At 44.2% G+C, this 14121-nt stretch overlaps 1 protein-coding gene across 2 annotated transcripts in view; it reads right to left on the bottom strand.

Moving 5' to 3' along the window:
- Nucleotides 1-14121, bottom strand: part of LOC146869214 (uncharacterized) — a 231573-nt gene that overhangs the window by 115886 nt on the left and 101566 nt on the right. The window lies entirely within an intron of this gene.

Here is a 14121-nt window from a genome sequence, read left to right on the forward strand (position 1 = left end):
CATGCTTTAAAATAGGTAGGTCTTCCTCCCAAACTGATCACTTTAATCTCCTTATTATATTCAGGTCCTAGAGCCTCCATCTTCGTTAATGGTAAAGTTTTGGATTATTTTTCTCTTCTTAGGGGAGTACGACAAGGGTGTCCTTTATCACCTTTATTGTTTGTAATAGCGTTGGAACCGTTTCTAACGAAAATTAGACAGGATGCTCATATCTCTGGTTTCCAATGTGGTTCATATCAGGTTAAAATGTCTGTTTACGCTGATGATATCCTTTTATATTGTTCCAATCCAGCTACATCTCTCCCTCCATTCCTCCGGCAAGTTGATACTTTTCTCAACTATCGGGTTGTCGACTTAATTCAGATAAATGTGAAGTCTTGCCTCTAAATGATCTATGTCTCAGGCATTATTTTAATCACACTGTTTATTCCTGGCAACCCTCAAAACTAAAAAACTAGCGCTTGTGGTTCTCCCCGACTATCCCGGAGATTTTAAAATGCAATTTTGATTATATTATCAAAATGTTAAATGATACTATTAAACGTTGGCATCCTGTTTTCCTCTCTTGGTGGGGACGAATGGATTCGATTAAAATGATGCTCAGCCCTCTGATTTTATATATTATTTCCATGATCCCTATACACATTCCTGGATATTATTTGAAGAAAATTTATTCACTTTTAAGCAAATTTCTTCTCGAATAGCCTTGTCCTCCTTAAAAAAAGACAAAACTAATGGTGGCCTTAAATTCCCTGACTTCAAAACTTATCACTCTGCTTTTTCTCTAAAACAAGCTACCCGTTGGCTCTTTTCTGAGCCTTGCCAACATCCCCCAATATGGATAAATAGAGACATTTCATCTCCTCTTTTGACTTTCGGGAAATCCTTGCCTTCACTAATAATATTTCTTTATTACGTTCTGCCATTATTTCCCATACTCGTAAGCTTTTAGCTCCTCTTTTACCATCTTTTTATCCTTCTGTTACCTATCATCATCAACAGCCCATTTGGCACAATAAATCATTACGTATCAATAATCATGCCATTTATTGGAGCTCTTATAGATCTAAAGGCTTGCTTTGAATATCTCAACTTTTGACTAATGATTATCCCCTATCTTTTATGATCTTCAAACAAAATTTTCATTGCCTACTACTTTCAACTCACAATACAACCTTCTGCTTCCTTCTATTAATCAATATCTCCTAACGCTACCAAACACCTCCAATCATCATATAGCATGCACTACTCTTTTTCCTATATTAGATACTTCCCCCTCTGCATCTACTATATATAAGTGTTTATTGTTACCCTCAGATAGACTCAAGTCATAGACTGAATTGGCATGGGGAAAAGTACAATGCTGGCCAAATTCCATTTGGGATAAATTATGGCTTAAAATGCACAAGACATCAAGAGCTGCTAATACCACTCAGACCCTTTATTTTGTTGATCAATGCCTATTACTTTCCCCTGCTACATTTGCATCTTTCTCACCTAATACTCCTTCTACATGTTGGTCCTGTTCCTGTTTTAATGCGGATTTAAAAGGAAAATTCTACTTATCAGTATGCATCTGTCCTTGGCATGTAGAGCTGCAGAGTTGTACACTATGCATAGATCGCCATCTGGTGTTGGGCTCGGATGCTTGCACTTTGTTGTTGTCTTGGAAGAGTCTTTGTAGTCACGAGATAGGTGACTCCTCCCTTGAACGATAATGCGCATGGGCATCGACTCCATCCTCAGATTGTTTTTCGCCATGATGGGAAATGATGGAGTCAGTAAGAAGTAAGAGATGTCCATGTGAATGTATCTAATTAATATAATACTGGAACAGATACAGGTTCCGGGGAGGCGGGTGGGCGTGTACAAGTCGGCAGTTCTACATGCCAAGAACATATGCATACTGTTAAGTAGCATTTTCCGTTCGAGGCATATGAGCTGCAGATTGTACACTATGCATAGACTGTACAGCAGTGTCTTCCCTAGCGGGGGTCACCTGTATCTATTGCAGTCGTTTGAAACAGTGTTTTAAGAACAGCCTGGCCTACAGAAGCTTGTTGCTTAGCCTGCACGTTAACACAATAGAGTTTGGTGAAGGTGTGTGGTGTAGACCATGCTGCTGCCTTACAAATGGCATCTAAGGGAATGTTCTCTAAGAATGCTATGGAAGCCACTAGTTTGTGTGTTGAGTGCGCTCTAGGGGGAATTGGTAGTGCGTTTTGCCTTCTGATAGCATATTTGAATGCATTTTACTATCCACCTGGCGATCCCAGCTTTGGAGATGAGGTTTCCTTTATGAGGTGGAGAGAAAGCTACAAACAGTTGGTTTGTCTTTCTAAAAGGTTTAGTCCTGTCAATGTAATAAAGTAAAGCTCTTTTGACGTCAAGTTTGTGAAGAGCTCTCTCTGCTACGGAATCTGGGTTTTGGAAAAACACTGGTAACTCTACAGATGATTAAGATGGAGAGCAGAAATTACTTTGGGGAGGAATTTTGGATTTATTCTAAGAACCACCTTGTTACAATGTATTTGTAAGAATGGTTCTTGTATGGTTAAAGCCTGGATCTCACTTACTCTCCTGAGAGAGGTGATTGCGACAAGGAAAGCTACTTTCTATGTGAGGAATGGTAATTTGCATTTGTGTAATGGCTCAAATGGGGGACCCATGAGTCTAGTAAGGACAATGCTTAGGTTCCACACCGGAGAGGGTGGCAGTCTGGGTGGAATTATCCTCTTAAGGCCTTCCAGAAAGGCTTTGATGGTGGGTACTCTAAACAATGACAAAAGTTGTCTGTTTTGTAGTTGGGCGGCAAGGGCAGCCATATGTAATCTTATGGATGAGTATGCAAGATTACATCTTTGTAAATGCAGTAAATAGCAGATGTTGTTTTGAATGGAAGCATCTAGTGGGTCAATTTTGTTGTTATTCAAGTAAATGACGAATCGCTTCCATTTGGCTGCATTGCAAGCTCTAGTAGTAGGACGTCTGGCCTCATTGCTAATGTTCATACAGTGGGGTGGGAGGTTAAGGTAACCGAATTCTAGGACTTCAGGAGCCAGATTGCTAGATTCAATTGTGCTGGATCTAGGTGCTTTATCTCTCCATGGTTCTGCGTCAGCAGTTTTGGGGAGAGACGTAGCTTTTGGTGTGGAACTACCGAGAGTTCGAGGAGTGTTGTGAACCATGGTTGCCGTGCCCATGTGGGAGCAACTAGGATCATCTTGAGATACTGTTGCTTGAGCTTGCGTACTACTAGTGGAATGAGTGGGAGTGGCGGAAAAACGTATGCAAATCTGCCTGACCAGTTCATTCATATTGCATTGCCTTTGGACAACTGGTGTGGAAACCGGGCAGCGAAGGTTGGACATTTTGCGTTTGCGTGTGTTTTGCGAACAGATCTATGTCTGGTTGGCCCCACATTTGGAAAAATGGTTGAAGAACTTGAAGATGAAGTTCCCATTTGTGTATCTGCAGTGTCTGACGACTTAGCAGATCCGCAATCTGATTCTGTTTTGGCAGAAGATATATGTTTTGCGGAACGGCCCATCTCCATATGCTTTGCGCTAGATGAGACAGCTGCAAATAATGTGTTCCTCCTTATGCTGTCATATTGTCTGTGCGGGCTAGGACAGTCTTGTTGAGGAGATGAGCTTGGAATCCCTTTAACGCTAGAAATATTGCCAGTAATTCTAGGTGATTGATGTGGAGCACGTTTTGTTGAGTGGTCCACCTGCTCTGGATTGTGTGGTTTAGGAGATGGGCTCCCCAGTTGGTGAGTGATGTGTCCGCTGTTAGCACTATCTGTGGAACAAGCTCTAGGAACGGCCGTCCTCTGGAAAGACTTTGTGTGTTCCACCACTGCAGAGAACGATGTGTGCGGCTATCCACCAACACCAGATCTGTAAGTTGACCTTGAGCCTTGTTCCACTGACGTGCTAAGCATTCTTGTAAGGGGCGTATCTGTAGTCTTGCATGAGGTACTATAAAAATACAAAATGCCATCATGCCTAGGAGCTGCATAAAAATTTTGTGATGAGGGTTTGCATACTGGCTATCCTGACTGAATTGGGGTATGCTAGAGCTCTGGAAGTGTCTATCATGGCCCCTAGATATTGATGTATGTAGGAGGGCTGTAGATGTGACTTGGTGTGGTTTATTGTGAACCCCAAGTCATGTAGCAGCTGAGTTGTTTGGTGAGTGTGGTGAACACACTGACTGTGTGACTTGGCTTTTATGAGCCAGTCGTCCAGATATGGAAACACATGAATCTGCTGTCTTCGCAAGTGTGCAGCTACTACCGGAAGACACTTTGTGAAGACCCTGGGGCCTGTGGTCACTCCGAATGGGAGAACTTTGAACTGATAGTGTTGGCCGTCCACTGTGAACCTTGGATATTTCCTGTGAGCAGGGTGTGTGGGAATATGGAAGTAGGCATCTTTGAGATCTAATGTGGCAAGGAAGTCGCCTTGTTGCAACAGTGGAAGGACCTGTTGGAGAGTGATCATGTGAAAGTGATCCGAGTGTATGTAGAAATTAAGAGGTCTGACGTCCAGTATTGGTCTGAGGGTACCGTCCTTCTTGGGGATTAGAAAGTACAGGGAGTAAACCCCCGTCCCTTGATGCTCTAGGGGATCTGGTTCTATTGCGTGCTTTTGAAGCAGTGAGAAAACTTCCTGTTTGAGAAGCGTTAGATATTCCGTGGACATCAGACGCTGTTTGGGCGGTATGTTGGGGGGAGTTGCAGAAAGTTCCAGGCAGTAACCATACTGTACAATTTGTCTTACCCACCTGTCTGTAGTGATGGAATTCCAGACAGGTAGGAACTGTGAGAGTCTCACTCCGACCGGAGTGGAATGGTCTGGAGGGAGTGGAGGGAAGTCACTGTTTGTTAGTGGGAGATGTGCGAGTGTTGTTAACTCAGCCTCTCCCTTTGTTGTTATTTCCCCTGTACCCACCTCTGAAATATCCCTTTTTGGGGATGTTTGTGTGGGACTTTTATAGGAGGAGGAAGCAGTGTCTGTGCTGATGTTTTTGGATGCGCCCCTATAAAAGGAGCGACGAAAGGAGCCTCGTGTTGATGGAGACTGTAATGCTCCAATAGATTTTGCAGTCTCAGTGTCTTTCTTCATTTTGTCTAAGGCTGCGTCTACAGCTGGGCCAAAAAGTTGTTCCTGATTGAACGGCTGATTCAGGATAGTAGTCTACACTTCCTGTATGAAACCAGAAATGCGTAACCATGCGTGTCTTCGCAATAACAAACTAGTGTTAATTGATCTAGATGCAGTGTCTGCGGCATCGAGGGCACATTTAATGGATGCGTTGGTGATTAACTTGCCCTCCTGAATCAAATCATTGGCTTTGGCCTTGTATTGGTCAGGCAAATGCTGCATTAGGCCCTCAAGCTCGTAATAGTGAGCCCTATCATGCCTGGCAAGCAATGCTTGTGCATTAGCTATTCTCCAGTGATTAGCTGCCTGAGAAGCAACCCGTTTGCCTGAGGCGTGTTGTAGCTTAGACTCTTTGTCTGGAGGTGGAGCACCCCAGACGGTTTGAGAGTTGGCACGCTTCCGTGCATTGGTCACCACCAGTGAATCTAAAGAGAGTTGACCTCTAATGTAGGTGGGATCATTGGGGGCGGTTTATATTTTTTATCAATCCGAGGATTGCAAACCCTGGTCCTGACAGGGTCTTTGAAGACGTCCGGTGCATGTTTAATGACACCTTTAAGCCTGGGTAGTGTTTGTACTGTCTTTTGTGCCTGTGCAAAAGTATCTACTAGGAAGTCTTCCTCGGTGGGGTCTGAATGCATTTGGACACCATGATATTGGGCAGCCCTATCAATGAGCTGACAAAACCTAAAGGTGCCATCTGGGGGAGATGGCCTTGTGGGGTATGCATCTGGATCAGGAAGGTCTGGAGGATCTACAAGGGGTATCGTAGTCGTCCCATGTGTCCTGTGGTATGCTAGTGTCATCACCAGGCTCATTGAAAGGGTCATTATGTGGGTCCCCATGCCCTAGGTCATCATCATCCTGTGGTGGTGGTGAGTATGGAGGAAGTATGGGAGACTTTATAGGAGAAGAAGGCCTAGTAGGAAAACAGGAAGAACAGGAGAAGAGGGTCTTAGTGGTGAAGTTGCAAAGTTCCTTTTCTTCACAGGCACCTCAGGAGTGTGTGGGGTGTCCAATTTCCTCTTGGCTGGGAGACTGACAATATGGCCTGTTATAGGGTCCACAAGCAATGTCTTTTGTTTCGGACCGATAGGATCTGGTAGAAACTGTTCTTCCTCATTGGTGTCTGCTTTCGGTGCTGATTTTTTCGGTTCCGAACGCGGCTTGGATTTCTGCTCTGGAGCCTTAGAAGGGGTTTTTGGGTCCTTCGGCTTCGGTGTTGAGTCGGAAATCTTTTTCTGATCCGAAGGTTTTCGAGGTTTGTTCGGATCCGAAGCCTTTTGGTCTTTCAGTGCCGAAGTGCTCGGTGCCGAGGCCTTTTTGGAGACAGCAGGAGTAGGATGCGTTCCTGATTTCAGCGCAGACTGTGTTTTTGGGACACCGGCGTGCGGCTTGCTTGGTACTGAGCCGCCGGAAGGCTTCGTCTTTGTCTTCGGAGCCGGGCCCAGAGGCAGGACTCCTGAAGCTTTCTTTCGGTCGCGACTAAGGCCTTCAGGCGAAGTCTTGACTGGAGCCTTTTGCTTTTCGGGTGGGGTTGGGGCAGGGGTAGTTGTACTCACTCGTTGACCTGGAGTGATCTGGTCATCGGAGTCGGAGTCATCTGCTTCGGACAAAATGTTGAGATCCTCCGAATCCTCTGCCTCTGAAACGTCGGGCCTTCATCGAAGATGTCTTCTGACACTGTTGCAGCCTGTTGCGCCATAACGTGTCGTCGAGCCCGGCGGATCACGGATAATCTTCTTGGACCGGTAGGAGGCCCAGACTAGGCAATCTTTTTCTTCGTGTTCCGGCGAGAGACAAAGGTTGCAGACCTTGTGTTGGTCACTGTGTGGGAATTTAGCTCCACACTGGGGGCATTTTTTGACTGGAGTCCCTTCTATTGGCTGAAGACCCAAATGGTGTCGATAGGCCCCGCGTCGACGATCGGAATCGAGTATTTGAGTTAGCGCGTCGAAAGGCACGCAAACGAAAACAATACCGTCAAGTTAGCGATGGTTTGCACGTTGAAAAGGTTTGGAAAACACGGTACCGAACCGGAGCGATGAAGTTACATCTGAATGCAATGGCATATAAAATCGATGCCCATGTGCACTATCGTCCAAGGGAGGAGTCACCTATGTCGTGACTACAAAAGTCTTTTTCCAAGACAACAACAAGGTGCAAGCATCCGAGCCCAACACCAGATGGCGATCTATACAAAAGTGTGAATTCTGCAGCTCATATTCCTCAAACAGAGGGTTAAGTGGTAGTAGAAATAATCTAGGTTGAGCCAAGGGCCATTTCTGCCCAGACAGCTGTGTATCAAAGCACTTTCAAACTTTGAAGGTTTAACCCTAGCCGACTCCCATCCCTGTAATGTTTGTGTATGCACCCACACAAATTCACACTCTACATAGTTCCACTGAAGTTCATACCATTTATTTACTTTCCACATAATTCAAAACTACATCATACCACACAATCCCACACCACACAATTCCAAAACACATCTCAAACTTGCACTTCCACCAACCCGATCATCTCTCCACCACACACCCACTGCCCCATCTCTACCTCACTCTGCAACTACCCCCTCTCATCTAACAATTTCCCTACCCCCTCTCATCCCTTCCTCACACTCCTAGCCTCCTCTTTATACTACCTAGTCAAACAAATTACCTTCCTCTATCACCTCATGCTGTGCAAAATTCCATCTCTTGCCCCCCACCTCCCCAGGGTGCCCCACGTACTCATCTCTCTCTCATACACTCTCACACCTCTCTCGCCCGCACTCTTTCCGCCACTCTATTAGTTCAATTCAGGTCTTCAAGCACAATTTCCTTCCGGTGCCCTATCAACATTTCCATCCCTCAAACCCACACTCTCCTCCTTCTTAAGCTCTCTTCGACTTACACAGGCGCTCCCTATTTATGCATCTCTGGCCTGCTCTCCCCTTAGTTCTCTTTTTCTCACACAAATTCTGCTCCTCTATCTAGACTTCATTCCCCACTTTGTGCACAAACATCCTATTCCTCTCTATCTTTATTTCCAACTATTCTATGCAGCTCACACCTATCTATTCACCATATTGCATAATTCCAAAACACAAATACATCACACAATTCTACCACACACTATTTCGCAACTAACCGTTCCAATTCAACCCACTTAATTCCACTCCAAACCATATACATCTAATCCACTACAAAACACATAGATAAAACACATTGTCATTTACAATACCAATAGCTCTAACTCTGGCACACGCGAGACCTATTGCATTGCAAATGCTTGTTTTTTATTATTGACCTTATACGCAATTATTTTGCACAATTTAATCTGACGTAGGCATTTGGAATCAAACTGTGCATGTAAATTCACAACTCCTGGCAACCATAAGAAGGGGGCCCAGATATTTGGTCTACTGAAAATTAGAAGTAATAGAGAGGTAGCCAACACAGTCAACACTCATAAAGTAACAAAGGTTCTCACCCTTGAAAATCCCACAAAACTACTCTTGAAAAAGACAGAGATATGCAGGAAAACCCTCAATATTACATGGGAGTCTTGAGGAAATAGCTTGATCACATGAAAGCATATTTTCCCATGAATAGAAAAAAATAAACCAAAAATGAATGTGCACATGCACAATTCTGTCACGTGTACTCCACTGGACAGTGCACCTTGAAGACAATCCCTAAGATTATGGAAGGAGGAAGAGAACTGCACATTGTATCTATAAGTCTGCTCAATTCCATGCTTACTGCAAGGTATAAAATATTCAAAAAATGCGGAACTCAAAACAAAGTAGAGGAGGTGCTTATCCGACTTTGCTACAAAATGTTTTTAGCGCCTGTTCTCTATGAGGATATCCTAATGAGGCGTACGCTTCCTCTGACTGCTCTATTCTAGTTCTAGGTGAGCCTGCTTGAATCCAAAAGCTCATGCTGGTCAATATTCTCATTGGCATGAGCAGTGATAAACCATGAATAGATCTGTTTTTCTAAATTGAATTGCACTCCAATCAAAGATATAGCTTCAAGAATGCATACCACATTAAGGAGAAACCGATCAGACAATGTAGGGCAGGCTGCAAAGTTAATTCAGGCATCTAAAGAAACAGTTCATTGCTTTTGGTAAGACTATTTTCCTTCCTAGTGCTTTTAAGCAGATTCCTCACTTTATGAATATCCTTCCAGGTGCCTCACTCTCCCAACACATTTCGCTAGCAGTAGCAGCACTTCCGTCGTGAGTCAGCCTGCCGACTGTGACATATAAGTTCCTAACCCTCATGCTGGTGTCATCCCACCCCATGGAGGTGTGCGATAAGGAACCGAAACAGCATCAGACCCAGCACAAATGAGGGCACATAACATGTTTGTCTACATTGCTAGTGAAGGTATTACCCCTCAGGTGTGGCGGGCAGGTGGTAACGATTCTACAGGAAGATTATGTAGCCACTAGAAATACCATAACTGGAGGAAATTCTTTCTTCAGATTGACTACATCTTCCCATGGATTCCTCATGTAATGAAAGAACCACAAAGCAGTACCTCATTAGGAGGTGGAATGGAGAATTTCTGATTGCCCAAGGATGTAATGCATGAATGAGAACGTGGGAGCCTGGCAGGTGTCAGCCATCAGAAAACCTCTGGTGTGAACCAAGAAAGCATCCACGGTGCTAGTGGAATAGGCATGAATGAATGCTCTGGGACAGATCTTTTTTGACAAGGTAAGACATAGCAGATTTTGATATGTAGGATGTCCAAACAGGAAATTGTCACTTATGTAGAATGCCCCAACAAGAAATTTTCACTTGAACCTTTTTAGCTCCAGCAAATCCTTAAATCCCAGCAAGAGTTTATCATCCACTTTAGACCCTGTCCTATTGAGCACTGACAATGTAAAATGACGCAGCTCACCTTGGGTCCAGTCTATGTAGCTCCTCCTCCTCTTTTGATGGGCTAGGAAGAAGGATTGCACGACTCCACCATGTGAAAGGCAGATACCACCTAGGGAAGGAAAGCTGCGTAGATCCGAAAGACCAACTTATCTTGGAAGAAAACCATCAAGGGTTGACAAACTGTGATGGTTTGAAGTTCTCTGACCTTACGGGCTGAAGTTATAGGCACTTAGGGCACAGTGTTCAGAATGGCTGGTTAAATTAAGCAACAGTGCATCAGTCGAATGACAATGCTATGAAAAAAGTCTACACAATATTAAAATCCCACTGAGAAACAATGGAGGAAGCAAGTAAATTAAACCTTGCAGAAAATTAGGCACTAGTGGTGATGTTTCCAATGGCAGCTGGTCTAGAAGACACATGAAGGCAGATCGAACAGCCAAATAGTATTTAACTGTCAACACTGCCGGATCCTGCTAGACAAGAAACAGATCAAAGAGCATAATGTCAGAAAAATGGGATTGAAAATGATGTAGATCTTCTGACTAGCACCAGTGAACACATTTTTCCAGCAACTTGCTTATATGGATATTACGGATAGTTTCCTAGCGGCCAAGAAGACATCCACAACTTCAGCAGGGAGACAAAAGGCCTGTAGCTGGCACCGCTCAATCTCCAAGCATGCAGCCACAGCGCCTGGTTATTTTGGTAGAGCACCTCACCATCCTGGTGCAAGAGAAAGCCCCCCGTGTGCGGGAGAGGAAGAGGTGGTTGAATGTTGAGTGCATACAGATTGTCAAACGAGATTCTCGTTGATCAACTTGGAGCAGAATGAGCTACATTAAATCCCCTTGCACCTTCCACAAAATCTCCGGAAGAAACAAAATCTGTGAGAACCCATACTGCAGGCTCTGAGACTAATTGATCATGCAGGCATCCCACAGGGAATCATTCAAGTGTAATTGTATAGTACAAAACTGAGGACACGTCCTGTAATGGATGCAGGTATGAAATCCATGTGTGGACACCTCAAACTAGAGGCTATCACCACCATCAGCTTGGGGTGTAGTTCTGACCTATGATCCTCCAGTTAGAAGTGACTGGGAGCAACCCTTTCCGCACCGAGGAAACCTGCAAGATTCACCACTACCAGGAAAATTGATAGAGTCGATAATGGTGGTGTTGATTTGTTCTCCATGAGATGGTAGGCAGAAATGTCTTCATGGCAAGACAGACAACCCGCACCTCAACTGTGTGCAGGAACATTTCTGACACACACATAGCACCCAATGCCATCATGTTGTCCAGATAGGCACCTGAGCCTAGCAAGAACGCATACTTGCACAAGATAGCCCGCACTGCAGAGTGCTGAGCTGATAATCCACCAAGGTTGGAAGGGTCCATATACCAGTAGAAGTCGAGATTAACTGACTCCTGAACCTGACATGAAAGGCTCCCCTGATGTTGGAGTCCATGTTTTCCGAGGCACCACAGAAGAACCCTCATGCACCATCAGGTGTGTGGAAATAACAAGATGCATGATGCCCTGAGACACAGCAGATGCAGGGCATGTATTAATGCAAGCTGTGTCTTGAGATAAAAATATTTGAATCATCTCCAGAACATCTGCAATCCTCTGAGAAGCAGGAAAAGTGTTTATGTGATTTGTGTCCAGTACCGCAACCTTGAAGGTTATCATATTTACCACACACATTTGTGAAGGGTTTCCAATACTGCACCTCTGATCCAGATAACAATATTCTAAAAAGGGGAGCTAACTATATTGGTTGACATCCTGGCACCATACAAAAAACTAACAAGAAAAAAAGTCAGACAAATTAGGTCTTCACAAGGGCAAAAACATTTGGAAAATACATGCAAGGTGCTATTAAAATGAAGTGGAGTGCTAAAAGAAAACATGTTATAGCAAATGCAGGGTAGTCTAAAACATATATAGGGAAGTCACAGCTCCCACTTAAATGGAAAGTACAATTTCCACATCCCAAGAATTTGCCAATAAACTATCACAGTTCATATCAACAAAGTAGACGTAAGTAAAAAGAAGACTGCCAACCAACCACAATAATATCTTGATAAGATGAATAACTAAGATGAATAACTAACTCATAGATACTCCACTATTGCAATCCTTTTCCACAATATCTGAGGAGATGCTGTTCAACACATTCAGTCTCATCCACCACGGTCGACCCCTGCACACCTAGCTTCACAAAACATCACTTAAACACATTATTGCCTGCAATAATTGTATAAATGCTTGCTTAACACATGGCATAGTTAGTGAAAGATTAAAAAAGGTCACCTGTGATGACTCTGCTGAAAAAGCTAAATGCTGACACAGAGGACTCAGGAAACTACCAACTCATCTCTAATCTCCATCTCAAATCTGGAAGCCTATTGACCAATGAAAAGCCACCACTTACAAAGGACAGTGACAGAAGCCAAATAAAAACATGGGCGTAGCTTCATGCTCATATCCTGCATACATCATGTCTCGAAGAGACAGCGCAAGTGCTGCCTAGGCAAGACCTAAAAAAACGGTGTACATTCACCATGCTGATTTTCTCCATTAATAATTAGAGGCCAGTCCACTTATTCAGAAGAAAAACAAATTTGATAGGCTCAATCACCTAAGTCGGGTTTATACTCTGTCTGATTACCCTCATGGCCATGCTGATCAACTCATGACCAGTTTACCCACTCTTTGTAACTATTTTGTAGGAGTTTGTCTGCACAGAGTGAGTGAGTGCCTGCACTGAGTAAATCACTGGTATACATGTCCTTAAAGGAAGGGTGAATGAGTACATAGTGCATGCTCCCATTGACCCTCTTAGGTTATTGTTTCATACACAATCTACTAGGAGTTGGATAACAGATGAATAACCCCCAGCAAGGGAAGGGTGGTCTGACAGTCTGCATGGGCAAAACATGCTTGTTAGTGTGTCTAATGAGAGCACTTTATGGGCCAGATAGATGGATGAGAATTTGTAAAGCATGGAAGACCCAGGCAGCACCATTCCGGTTATAAATATATCACCCGCAGGGGACCGGCGAGAGAGGAGTGTCATAACAGGCAGAGTCTGTTTCACGCATCTCGCAGCGAGGTGTGCACACCAAACACTGCCTGGTAATGGCATCTGCTTTAAAACTGTGAAAAGACTGAATGCGTGATTGCCACAGTAACAAGTAAATACAGGGCACAAATCCCAAATGAGCACTGGTGTTCCGACCACACAAATACATACCCCTGGAGAAGAGAGCTGTCAGAGCAAAGCGGGTGTGCTGCCGCAGCTGCCTCCACTGTGCGCCCCGCTGCTTTCTCCTGTGGCAATACTCCATGGGAGTAAACTTTTGAAAAAAGGTGAGCCATACACACACCATTAGCCATTGGAAGGCTATGATTGTTAAAGGACACACACAAAAGTCAATCCAAAGCATGGGAGGAGTCAGATCCTACAAAGTACATACAACAGATCACCTGACAATGCACGCGCTCTCTAGCCTCGACCTAAAAAGGACCTGTTCACTCCCACTGACCACTACACGGTAGGCTGCCACTACCGTGCTCGTGCTGCTTATCTCCTGGTAAAGGCAGTAGCCTTCCACCACTATGAGGGTAGCGCTTTGGGCACCCCTTCCGGTCCAACAACACTACAATTTGTGAGGCAGGCCTATATCATGGTGCACAAGCATGCAGGAGGCAGGGATACACGTCCATTGCCATACAGGGGACTTTTCCGTCCCAACAGATGGTTTCTCCTTCCTATGGCCCTTTTTTATTTTATTCTGGAAAGATGTATTTGGAGATCGTTCCATCTAAGGAGACTTAACTTACGGGTTGTGGCCAAAAATTACTGGATCTCTTGCTATGGTTATCAGCGAAATAGAAGAACAGGAATTGGGGACCACGGCATTGCGTTCCAAGACCAAACGCCACATACACATATCATGCGAGTCCAACAAGGACTTTTTTTGTGGTTTCTGCAATAGGGTTTAAACCTTGAAATCTTTCGAGAACCCATCTGACCTAGTCACAGTCAAAAT

This window comes from Triturus cristatus, chromosome 1_1, assembly GCF_964204655.1.
Source record: "Triturus cristatus chromosome 1_1, aTriCri1.1, whole genome shotgun sequence".
Lineage (NCBI taxonomy): Eukaryota > Metazoa > Chordata > Amphibia > Caudata > Salamandridae > Triturus > Triturus cristatus.